General features: G+C 46.7%; 1 protein-coding gene across 6 annotated transcripts in view; it reads left to right on the top strand.

Annotated features, from left to right (window-relative positions):
- The window catches only part of ccdc171 (coiled-coil domain containing 171), a 311,057-nt gene that overhangs the window by 126,744 nt on the left and 172,159 nt on the right, over nucleotides 1-12,154 (top strand). The gene's annotated exons all lie outside the window — the stretch shown is intronic.

The raw sequence follows: 12,154 nt of genomic DNA on the forward strand, positions 1-12,154 counted from the left end.
CAGAATATCTGAATTGACAATTGGAGCTGGTGTTACAGACTAGGCTTGGAGGCTGATTGAGGACAACGCACAGCCTTGGGTATGCTACTGCTTAGTTACATACATTAATGGGTTGAGATAACCTTGTGGATGGTACAAGGGGTTGCTGTGTTGTCTTTTTATCTCGGACCTAAATTTGACTCCAACTCAGACTGAATGAAATGGTCTTCTCTCTTCTCTAGCTAGAAGGGTCCTATGTGAATCTGCTTTCAGTGGATGTGGATCAACAGAAAACATTTCGATCATTAAGGATGTTTATTGTAGGAAATAGAACGGCATACCAGTTCACCTAGCGTACTTCTCTGAGGTTGCACTTGAGGCGCATTGTAGAGGGGAATTTACTTTGCATCTGATCCATGCTGTACCTGACCTTGATGTGCTTGGTGCCAAAAATGAATATTTTCGAATTTTGACATCCTTCACAGACTTGTTGCAGCCTCCCCAAAAACTAAACATACCGATTGACATGAATCTTGACATTCATGTAGAAATGACTTATGAAATAATACTGGGCGGCCTGCTGGTGGCGCTGTCCAGGGAGAGTATAAATACCGGGCATGGGCCCAGCTTGCTCAGGACATTTTGTAAACAGGAACTAGTGAAGGACAACTAGACCTCCATGTTGTGAAACAGTTGATTAAAGCCTTGTTTAATACTCAGACCAAGTGCCTAGTAGTTTTCTTACGTCAATTTAATCAACTGGACCTGCTCCACGCTCTGAGTGGTTTTGGGAACAGACGGCTACGACTCAAATGGTAGAAGGGAACCAGAGATAGTAATAATCCATCATGGAGAAATTACTCTGATCCGCCCGTTTTGACCTGGACCCGAATTTACCTACAACTGCTAAGGTATGGAAACACTGGTATTGTACCTTCAGCAACTTCCTCAGGGTGTGTGGTGAGAATGTTCCTGATAAGTTAGAGATACTTGCCAATTATGTATCCCCTCATGTGTTTGACTATATCGAAGACTGTGTAGACTATGACTCCGCTATCCAAATACTACAGCAACTATATGTGAAGGCCCCAAACAAAATTTTTGCTCGGCATCTACTGGCCACAATTCGACAAAAACCCGGGGTATCACTTGACGAATTCCTTCAAAAGCTTCACAGGCTCAGCAAGGATTGTAATCTCAAAGCTGTCTCAGCTGAGCAGTACTAGGAGGAGTTAATTTGTGATTCTTTTATTAATGGAATTACGTCTCCCTTCATACGCCAGCGTCTGTTGAAGAATAAAACCCTCAAGTTACAAGCTCCCTATGACTATGCATGTTCTCTGGACTTAGCAAAAAAAAATGCAGATGCCTACCTTTTACCGCGTGCATGGACTGCCGCTATCACTTTTGTTGACTCCTCCAATGGGCCTCGGGCGGAAGCCCTCACTGATGATGACTCTATCCTAGCTGATGACGACCCTACCCTCGAAGCCCTCACTGATGATGACCCTGCCCTAGCGGCTTCTTGGCAATCTGGAAGGAAGTGTTTCTTCTGTGGAGATGCGTTCCATTATAGGAAATTTTGTCCTGCTCATAATGCAACCTGCAATCATTGCAGTAAGATAGGTAATTTTTCTAAGGTATGTCAGTCAAGAGCCTCTGCTAGTAGGAAAGGTCACTTTTCTAAGGTATACCGGTCAAGACCCCTGTTAGTTTTGCAGCTGCTATCTATAAAACTGCTTTCCCAAGAGCCACTACTAAGGTTACAGCTGTTATTTATAGAACTGCTCCTCCCCCAAGAGCCACTACTAAGGTTATAGCTGTCCAGGGTAAAACTGCTCCTCCTCCCATCACAGCTGTTTTTCCCCAAAGCCTGTCCCATGCAGCCACGAAGGTTTCGGTAAATGGACGCATTTTGAGTGCACTAATCGACTCATGCAGCTCTGACAGCTTCATTAGTGAGTGGGCTGTCAGTAAGTTAAAACTGCGTATTTACCCCTCGGACAGGGAAATTCCAATGGCTCTGACGACACTGACCACCAACTCTTCCGGCTTTTGTCTTGTCGACCTTATTCTCAATGGCCGCACTTATTTCTCCACCCGGCTCGGGGTGCTCAAAAACCTATGCAGTGATGTGCTCCTGGGACAGGATTTCCAGAAACAACACAAAAGACTCACTTTCGAGTTTGGAGGGTCAAAGCCGGAGCTTACTATTTCCAAAGTACCGTTTTGTGCGCTTTCGGCGGCTTCACTCGACATGCCCTCCTTGTTTGCCAATCTTTCCCCCCGATGTAAGCCCATAGTCAGTAAATCACGAAGTTTCAGCCAAGATGAGCTATCCTTTATCGAGGCAGAGATCTCGCGCCTTCTAGCTGACGGTATCATTGAGCCATGTTCATCTTCCTGGCGGACTCAAGTCATCGTTGTTAAAAATCCTCTGAAGCAACACAAGAAACATCTTTGCATCGATTACTCGCAAACTATTAACCAGTATACCGACCTGGATGCCTACCCACTACCACGCATCGATGACATGGTCAATAATCTTGCCAACTACAAGGTATTTTCAACTTTTGACTTAAAGAGCGCATACCATCAAGTACCGTTAAAGGACTCTGACAAAAAGTATGCGGCCTTTGAGGCCAATGGTCGGCTTTACCAGTTTTGTCGCCTTCCATTTGGGGTCACCAATGGGGTGGTCGTCTTCCAACGGGCAATGGATAGCCTAGTCAAACAGGAGAACTTAACGGACACTTTTTCATATCTGGATAATATTACCATTGCTGGTCATGACCAGAAGGAGCATGATGCCAACCTCCAGAAATTTCTTGACGTTCTCAGTCGTCGCAACTTAACCTTAAATGAGTCCAAATCTGTGAAATCAGTACCATCAGTCAACATCCTTGGCTACTGGGTGGGCAATGGTGTCATCAAACCGGATCCGGAGCGACTTTGTCTGCTTCAGGAGCTCCTTCCTCCTACGAATCTTGGCTCTCTTCGTCGGGCCCTCGGCATGTTTGCCTATTATGCGAAGTGGATACCCCACTTTTCCGACAAGATCCAGCCCCTGCTTCACGCTAAGTCATTTCCATTGGAGGCAACGGCTATTTCAGCTTTCGACCGCCTCAAGCAACAACTGGAAAAAGCCACGCTTCGTTCCATTGATGAAAATCTCCCTTTCGTGGTCGAGTGCAATGCATTGGAGGTGGCGATCTTGGCTACCTTGAATCAAGGTGGTCGACCCGTTGCATTTCTGTCCAGAACTTTGCAGGGTAGCGAGCTCCATTATCCTCCTGTCGAGAAAGAGGCTACGGCTATCATCGAAGCAGTATGTAAATGGAGTCATTTTCTCGCTCGTCGCCATTTCACACTTATAACCGATCAGCGCTCTGTGGCCTTTATGCTGGATAACTGGAAACGCACTAAGATCAAGAATAACAAAATACAGCTCTGGAGGATGGAATTGGCTGCCTTTGGCCACACCATACATTATCGACCCGGCAAAGAGAATGTGGCCCCGGATACCCTCACGCGTGCATTCTGCTCTTCCACGTCAACTTCGACTCTTGCAGATCTTCATACTGACTTATGCCATCCTGGCGTTACCCGTATGTTACACTTTGTGCGATCTAAAAATCTCCCATTTTCTACGGAAGACATGAAAAGAACGTGCTCCACTTGCAGAATTTGCGCAGAATTAAAACCGCAATTCTTCCGTCTGTCGGATGGCTCGCTCATACACGCTATACAGCCTATGCAGCGACTCAGCATTGACTTTAAAGGGCCATTGCCTTCCTCAACGCGAAACACCTACTTGCTTACTATGGTGGACGAATATTCACGCTTTCCCTTTGCTTTCCCCTGTCCCAATATGCTTACTTCCACAGTGATCAAATGCCTCGATCAGGTCTTTTCTCTTTGCGATACGGCCAATTTCATCCACTCTGATCGGGGTCCCTCCTTCATGTCAAGCGAACTCAAAAGTTATCTTTCCCAACGGGGAATCGCCACAAGTAAAACGACACCGTATCATCCTATTGGAAACGGACAGGTTGAGAGATACAACGCTATTATTTGGAACGCTGTTCGTCTTGCACTGAGGTCACACAACCTATCAGACCAGCAGTGGGAAACTATGCTCCCTGACGCGTTGCATTCCCTCAGGTCTCTTCTTTCTACATCCACCAACGCTACTTCTCATGAACGATTCTTCAGGTTCCAGCGTTGCTCCACTCATGGGACGTCCCTACCATCATGGTTGGCAGCTCCTGGCCCCGTGCTGCTCCGAAGATTCGTCTGATCCTCTAAGAGTGATCCCCTCGTCGACTAAGTGGAACTGACGGATGTCAATCCCACATACGCGTACGTGCGGTACCCTGATGGCCGGGAATCCACAGTGTCACTTCGGGATCTGGCTCCCTGCCCAACTGGTCCTACGGACCGAATCGATAGTGGGATCCGTATTGATGACGCCGATACCCTGCGCTCCTCTGAGGATGACTCCCTACCTGGGGCGTCAAGGGATCTGCCCGCTATTCTGCCGGATCACCCCGGGGAACAGAGCGCTCCCCGCGGGATGGCCACCCGAAGCCAGGACGCCGGTCAGTCGCTGACTACTGGGCAAGGTGAAGCCAGCTCTGCGCCTGTGGCGGCCCGCACCCGGAGCCATGATCTCCCCAGTCCCCCTCAGGTCGATCAGGGTGACACGGACTCTGCCAGCCCGCCGGTACAAACTAAACGACCCAGGGACCAAAACACGGTCTGAGGAGACGTGCCTTCCGGCCACCGACGGAGATCCAAACGACTGTGTCTATTCTTAGTCCGATTAATTCGGTAGAAGGAAGCTGCCGGACTTCCAATCTTTCAGGTGGGAAGAATGACATGAATCTTACCATTCATGTAGAAATGACTTACGAAATAATACTGGGCGGCCTGCTGGTGGCGCTGTCCAGGGAGAGTATAAATACTCGGACATGGGCCCAGCTTGTTCAGGACATTTTGTAAACAGGAACTAGTGAAGGACAGGCTGCTGTGGGAGGCAAAGGAGGAGATTGCAGGGGCTCTGACACAAATTTTCAGAACCTCTCTGGCCACAGGGGATGTACCAGAGGACTGGAGAACAGCTAACGTAGTACCATTATTCAAGAAGGGTAGCAGGGATAAACCAGGGAATTACAGGCCAGTGAGCCTAACATCTGTGGTAGGGAAATTATTGGAAAAAATTCTGAGGGACAAAATTAGTCTCCACTTGGAGAGGCAAGGATTAATCGGGGATAGTCAGCATGGCTTTGTCAAGGGTAAATCATGTCTGACAAATCTGATTGAATTTTTCGAGGGGGTGACTAGGGGGGTGGATGAGGGAAATGCTGTGGATGTGGTTTACATGGACTTCAGTAAAGCTTTTGACAAAGTCCCGCATAGGAGACTGGTCAAGAAGGTAAGAGCCCATGGGATCCAGGGTGCCTTGGCGCGTTGGATCCTAAACTGGCTGAGTGGCAGGAGGCAGAGGGTGATGGTCGAAGGTTGCTTTTGTGACTGGAAGCCTGTGTCCAGTGGGGTACCTCAGGGATCGGTGCTGGGTCCCTTGTTGTTTGTGATCTACATAAATGATTTGGATGAGAATGTAAAAGGTATGATCAGTAAGTTCGCAGATGACACGAAAATTGGTGGGGTGGTAAATTGCGAGGAGGAAAGCCTCAGGCTACAGGACGATATAAACGGGTTGGTCAGATGGGCGGAAAAGTGGCAAATGGAATTTAACCCTGAAAAGTGCGAGGTGATGCATTTTGGACGGACAAATAAGGCAAGGGAATACACAATGAGTGGTAGGACCCTAGGAAGTACAGAGGGTCAGAGGGACTTTGGTGTACATGTACATAGATCCCTGAAGGCAGCGGAACAGGTAGATAAGGTGGTTAAAAAGGCATATGGGATACTTGCCTTCATTAGCCGAGGCATAGAATATAAGAGCAGAGAGGTTATGATGGAGCTGTACAAAACGCTGGTGAGGCCACAGCTGGAGTACTGTGTGCAGTTCTGGTCGCCTCACTATAGGAAGGATGTGATTGCTTTGGAGAGGGTGCAGAGAAGATTCACCAGGATGTTACCTGGGATGGAGCGATAAAGAGGAACTTTTCCCCTTAGTAGGGGGGTCAATAACAAGGGGGCATAGATTCAGGGTAAGGGGCAGGAGATTTAGTGGGGATTTGAGGAGGAACTTCTTCACCCAGAGGGTGGTTGGAATGTGGAACTCAATGCCTGAAAGGGTGGTAGAGGCAGGAACCCTCACAACATTCAAGAAGCATTTGGATGAGCACTTGAAATGCCATTGCATACAAGGCTATGGACCAAATGCTGGAAAATGGGATTAGACGGGATTAGACTGGACAGGGATGGATGGGCGGCGCAGACACGATGGGCCGAAGGGCCTCTTTCTGTGCTGTAAAACTCTATGACTCTAAACTCTATGACAACTGGACCTCCATGTTGTGAAACAGTTGATTAAAGCCTTGTTTAATACTCCGACCAAGTGCCTAGTAGTTTTCTTACGTCACCGATGTTGTAAAATACGAGCGATCATTCTTGCTTCTTGTTAACCTCATTTCAAATTGCTGATTTATTATGCTAATATTATCCTAGTAAAATTGAAATCAATGGGAATCAGGAGGAAAGCTCTCCACTGGTTGGAGTCATATCTAGCACAAAGAAAGATGGCTGTGGTTGTTGGAGGCCAATCATCTCAGCCCTAGGACATCGCTGCAGGATTTCCTCAGGGCAGTGTCCTAGGCCCAACCAACTTAAACTGCTTCATCAATGACCTTCCCTCCATCATAAGGTCAGAAGTGGGGATGTTGATGATGGCACAGTGTTCAGTTCCATTCACAATTCCTCAAATAACGAAGCAGTCCATGCCCGCATGCAGCAAGACCTGAACAACATCTGGGCTTGAGCTGATAAGTAGCAAGTAAAATTCGCACCACACAAGTACCAGGCAATGACTATTTCGAACAAGAGAGACTCTAACCACCTCCCCTTGACATTCAATGGCTTTACCATTGTTGAATCCCCCGCCCCCAAACCAACATCCTGGGCTTTACCATTGGCCAGAAACTTAACTGGACCAGCCACATAAATACTGTGGCTACAAGAGCAGATCAGAGGCTAGGTATTCTGCGACAAGTGACTCACCCCCTGACTCCCCACCTACAAGCACAAATCAGGAATGTGATGGCATACTCTTCACTTGCCTGGATGAGTTCAGCTCCAACAACACTCAAGTAGCTTGATACCATCCAGAACAAAGCAGTCTGCTTGATTGCCACCCCATCCACCATCTTAAACATCCACTCCCTCCACCACCGGCACACCATGGTTGCAGTGTCTACAAGATGCACTGCCGCAACTTGCCAAGTTACTTCGACAGCAGCTCCCAAACCCGCGACCGTTACCACCTAGAAGGACAAGGGCAGCAGGTGCATGGGAACACCAGCACCTCCAAGTCACGCAACATCCTGACTTGGACATATATAGCCGTTCTTTCATCATCGGGTCAAAATCTTGGAACTCCCTACCTAACAGCACTGTGGGAGTACCTTCACCACATGGACTGCAGCGGTTCAAGAAGGTGGCTCACCATCAACTTCCCGAGGGCAATTAGGGATGGGCAATAAATGCTGGCCTTACCAGTGACGCCGATATCCCATGAATGAATAAATTTTAAAAATACATAATATGTAAAGATGGAGTTTGTGGTGGAGGGAATGGTTTTATTCTGCTGGCTGCCTGCATTTTATTTTATTTTTTGGTTGCTAATTGTATGGGTGACCATTCAAGGGATTTGACCAACAGTGATGCATGGGATTTTATTTTTATGACCCGTAATTTCCAATAGGAGGCTTTCTGCGTGCGGATGCCTCCTATCGGAAAAAAATCTACAAACTTATCTGCGGGCTCCCGAGGTCCGGACACATCCACTCCTGGGCCTCTCCAAAGTCGAAATGTGCAGGACCCACATATCCCAGTGGCGCATGCAGTTCGCAAGTGTCCCTGGGATCACATGGGCCAGGCCAGCCAACATGAGAAGGGAATCTCCCTTCATACTTTTGACAGATAGGCCTGTCAAATATATGAAAGGAGATCACCACAAAAGAATACTAAAACATTAAATACATTTTTAAAAAACCATCACATTTTTAAAATGAGTTAAAATTACATTAAATTAAATATTTTAAACAAAAATTAATTTAAAAAAAAAAAATAAGTTTTTTATGGGGCTAAAACTAAACTTACCTTTTTTAAAAGCATTTTTAAAATTATAAATGAGTGGAAATTTAAAAAAAAAAAACTTTTTTTCAACTCTTATGCTGGTAAAACCAGGCCTTTACGCCTGCTTCTACCAGGTATAAGATTTCTAAGGGTTTTCAGCGGGCGGAGGTTCTGCAGAAAGCAGAACTCTTCCCCCCGCGGAGGCCCTTCTCCAGGGCAGGCGTCTGATATGTCAAGAGCATTCTTGACAGATCGGATATGCCGGTTTTCAGCACACGTGCTCCGCATGCCTGAAACCGGCATTTCCGATGGCCCTACGGGTGTGTACACAGCACACCCGTAAGCATCGGAAAATACGGCCCATTGTGTTTTGCAAGGAAACAGTATATACTTTTTACGTTAATTAATCGGAAACTGATGGCATTCACATTCGGTTTACTTTGTCCTAAAACTACCAAGTAACTGACCCAATTAGTGTAATTACTGTTATAAAAACTAAATATATGTGGAATATAAGTAGAGGTGAGTTCTTAAGTGATGACCTAAAATTAATATCTAAAACATTTTTAATTAATAACTGAAACTTGCATTTTCTTAATCTATAGACTGTGACATTTAGATATTGATCTGTTAACACAAAACAGCAGATGATACTACATTGTCTTATGCAATTTTTTTGTCACATTTCACCTGATGGGCTCAAATTTCATATACCTAAAACAGCAAAACAGAACTCTGTAACTATGAGCAGTCTTTAAAATCTATCAATTAAAAAAATAACAGAAACTGAAGGGATCAAATCACTTTTTCCCTCAGTCTTTTCGGCCACAACAGCGATGACACCAAGTGGAACTACTGCTTGAGAGCAGTCAGCATTTTTAAACATTGTAACTGAGAAATGACAATATATATCAACTGAATAGTTCAAAATGATTTTTCAAAAACCTTTCATCCGCAATCTTTTGTTCTCAATTTCAACTATTCAGGCTCAAAAAAGAGGCTTCTAGCATAATAAAAATATATTTTAAACTTGGCTTTTGTGTCTTCGAGTATCTTCATTATTTTACTTAAGAGACTTCAGCTTCTCTCAAAATCCTAGGACGCTCTTGCCAACTGAAGGAATTGCATCTGTGCCTGAAGTTTTCTGGTTGCAACAGTCTAAGTGTATGCAGAATTTCCAGAGATGCATCAGTATGATTCGCTCAGTGCAAGCATCTCTTTCCTCATGCTGTAACAGATTTTGAGTTTATTTGTTTCCCAAATTATTTAAAAACAAGCAAGTGGATGAATTTATGAATTGTTTTAACGTAAGAAGGCATGAAATTACTTGTGTAGCACAATATCAAAAACCTTGCTGAAATCTAAATATATTACATCTACAGAATTTTCATTTTCAGTAAGATCTGTCATTTCCTCAAGAACTCCAATACATTTGTTATGCAAAAGCTCTCTCCCGTAAGTCCACACTGACTCCCTCTTGGAATGCCATACCTATCTAGGTGTTTCATTATTCCCTTTTACTAGATGCCATCCAATACTTATCCACAACAGATAGTGATCTCACTGGCCTGTAGTTCATTAGGGTGTCCTAATGCCCCTTTTTAAAGACTGGAAATCCTTAGGTACTTTCCAATCTTTAGGCACTACTGTTTCTAATGATTCCTTAGAGATAGGGAAAGGCATGATCAATTTCGCTAGCCACTTCTTTAAATATCTTTGTATGAAGCCCAATTGGGCTTGGTTCCTTGTAGTCCTTTAACTTCTTCATATATAAGTGACCTGCTTGTCTGAATTTTCTGCTTTCAGTACTTTCCCATTCCTCCAAAATTCAATTTCTGTGCAGAAGAGACTTCCCACGATCTCCTCTGAACAGTATATTTTCCATCCCTTAGTCACTTGTCACATTTTGTATTTGTGTAACCACAAAAGGGTTTGTTGGTAGGACTCTGATGCGCTATCAATTACTCATAAAAGACTGAGAGTTAAGAGAGTAACTAAAGGCTTTTATTAGCAAAGAACAGAGCATGCCTCTCGTGGTTGACTGGGTTCCAAGAAGGCAGGGGGCTGCAGGTCAATCACCTTTATACCTGGGCCTGTGTGGGTGGAGCCAGCCGAGACATGTTGAGGCATGCATAGGTACAACAGTGTGTAACAACAACAACAACAGTGGTTTACCACATTCACCCCTTGTTTAAAATTGAGTCCGGCGGGGTGAAGTGTACTAATGATTCGTGTAAGTAAGTCTATCAGGTGGCCTTGTATGCCGTCCTGATCGTCGTGGTGGCGGCGGTGATGGTGCAGCATCCAACGTTGAGTCTGGCGTCTCATTGAGTGGTTGGGTGGTCAATGACGGGTCCTGGGGCTGCGGCATGCCGTCTAGCGGGGTTGGGTTGTGGGTAGTGGTGGATGGCAATGGTAGTGTTTCAGGGGCACCCAAAGGTGCGAGATCTCGTGTGGGGGCTGTGTCCTCCCGCCCGTCCGGGTACGCTACGTAAGCGTACTGGGGGTAGGCGTGGGTAGTGGTGGATGGCGAGGGGGGTGTTTCGGGAGCACCCGAAGGTGCGAGGTCTCGTATGGAGACTGTGTCCTCCCGCCCGTCCGGGTACACCACGTAAGCATACTGAGGGTTGGCATGGAGGAGGCTCACCCTCTCGACCAGGGGGTCCGTCTTATGGGACCTCACGTGCTTCCGCAGTAGGACGGGTCCTGGAGAAGTCAGCCATGTCGGTAACGAGATCCCCGATGTGGACTTCCTGGGGAAGGAGAACATTCTCTCGTGAGGGGTAGCATTGGTGGCTGTACAGAGCAGTGACCGAATGGAATGGAGCGCCGCAGGGAGGACTTCCTGCCAGCGAGAGGTCGGAAGGCCCTTAGATTTCAAGTTTAAAAGGACTGCCTTCCAGACCGTCGCATTCTCCATTTCCACCTGGCCATTCCCCCGGGGGTTGTAGCTGGTGGTCCTGCTTGTAGCGATACCTCTCGAGAGCAGGTACTGCCGGAGTTCGTCGCTCATAAAGGATGAGCCCCTGTCGCTATGAATATAGCTAGGGAAACCGAACAAGGCGAAGAGGTCATTCAGACATTTAATGACCGTGGTACTGGTCATGTCTGAGCAAGGGATGGGAAACGGGAGTACTCCTCAATTATGTTGAGGAAGTACACATTGCGGTCGGAGGAGAGGAGGGGCCCTTTAAAATCGACGCTCAGCCGTTCAAAGGGGCGCGTGGCTTTGATCAGGCTTGCTCTGTCTGGCCTATAAAAATGCGGTTTGCACTCGGCACAGATTTGGCAGTTCCTGGTCATGGTCCTGACCTCCTCGATGGAGTAGGGCAGGTTACGGGATTTGATGAAGTGAAAAAACCTGGTGACCCCCGGGTGGCAGAGGTCATTGTGGAGGGTCTTCAGTCTATCGACCTGCGCGTTGGCGCATGTACCACGTGATAGGGCATCTGGGGGCTCATTGAGTTTCCCGGGCCGGTACAAGATATCGTAATTGTAGGTGGAGAGTTCGATTCTCCACCTCAAGATCTTGTCGTTCTTGATTTTGCCCCTCTGCTTATTATTAAACATAAAAGCTACTGAACGCTGGTCAGTGAGCAGGGTAAATCGTTTTCCGACCAGGTAATGCCTCCAATGTCGCACAGCTTCCACAATGGCCTGGGCCTCCTTTTCGACAGAGGAGTGTCGAATCTCGGGGCCCTGGAGGGTCCTTGAGAAAAAGGCCACGGGTCTCCCCGCCTGGTTAAGGGTTGCAGCTAGGGCAAAGTCGGATGCGTCGCTCTCCACTTGGAAAGGGATGGACTCATCCACTGCGTGCATTGTGGCCTTCGCAATATCTCCTTTTATGAGAGTGAAGGCTGCACAGGCCTCTGCTGTCAGGGGGAAGGAGGTGGACTTGATGAGGGGTCTG

This window comes from Somniosus microcephalus, chromosome 1, assembly GCF_052327205.1.
Source record: "Somniosus microcephalus isolate GS21.2 chromosome 1, FLI_Smic_1.0, whole genome shotgun sequence".
Classification (NCBI taxonomy): domain Eukaryota; kingdom Metazoa; phylum Chordata; class Chondrichthyes; order Squaliformes; family Somniosidae; genus Somniosus; species Somniosus microcephalus.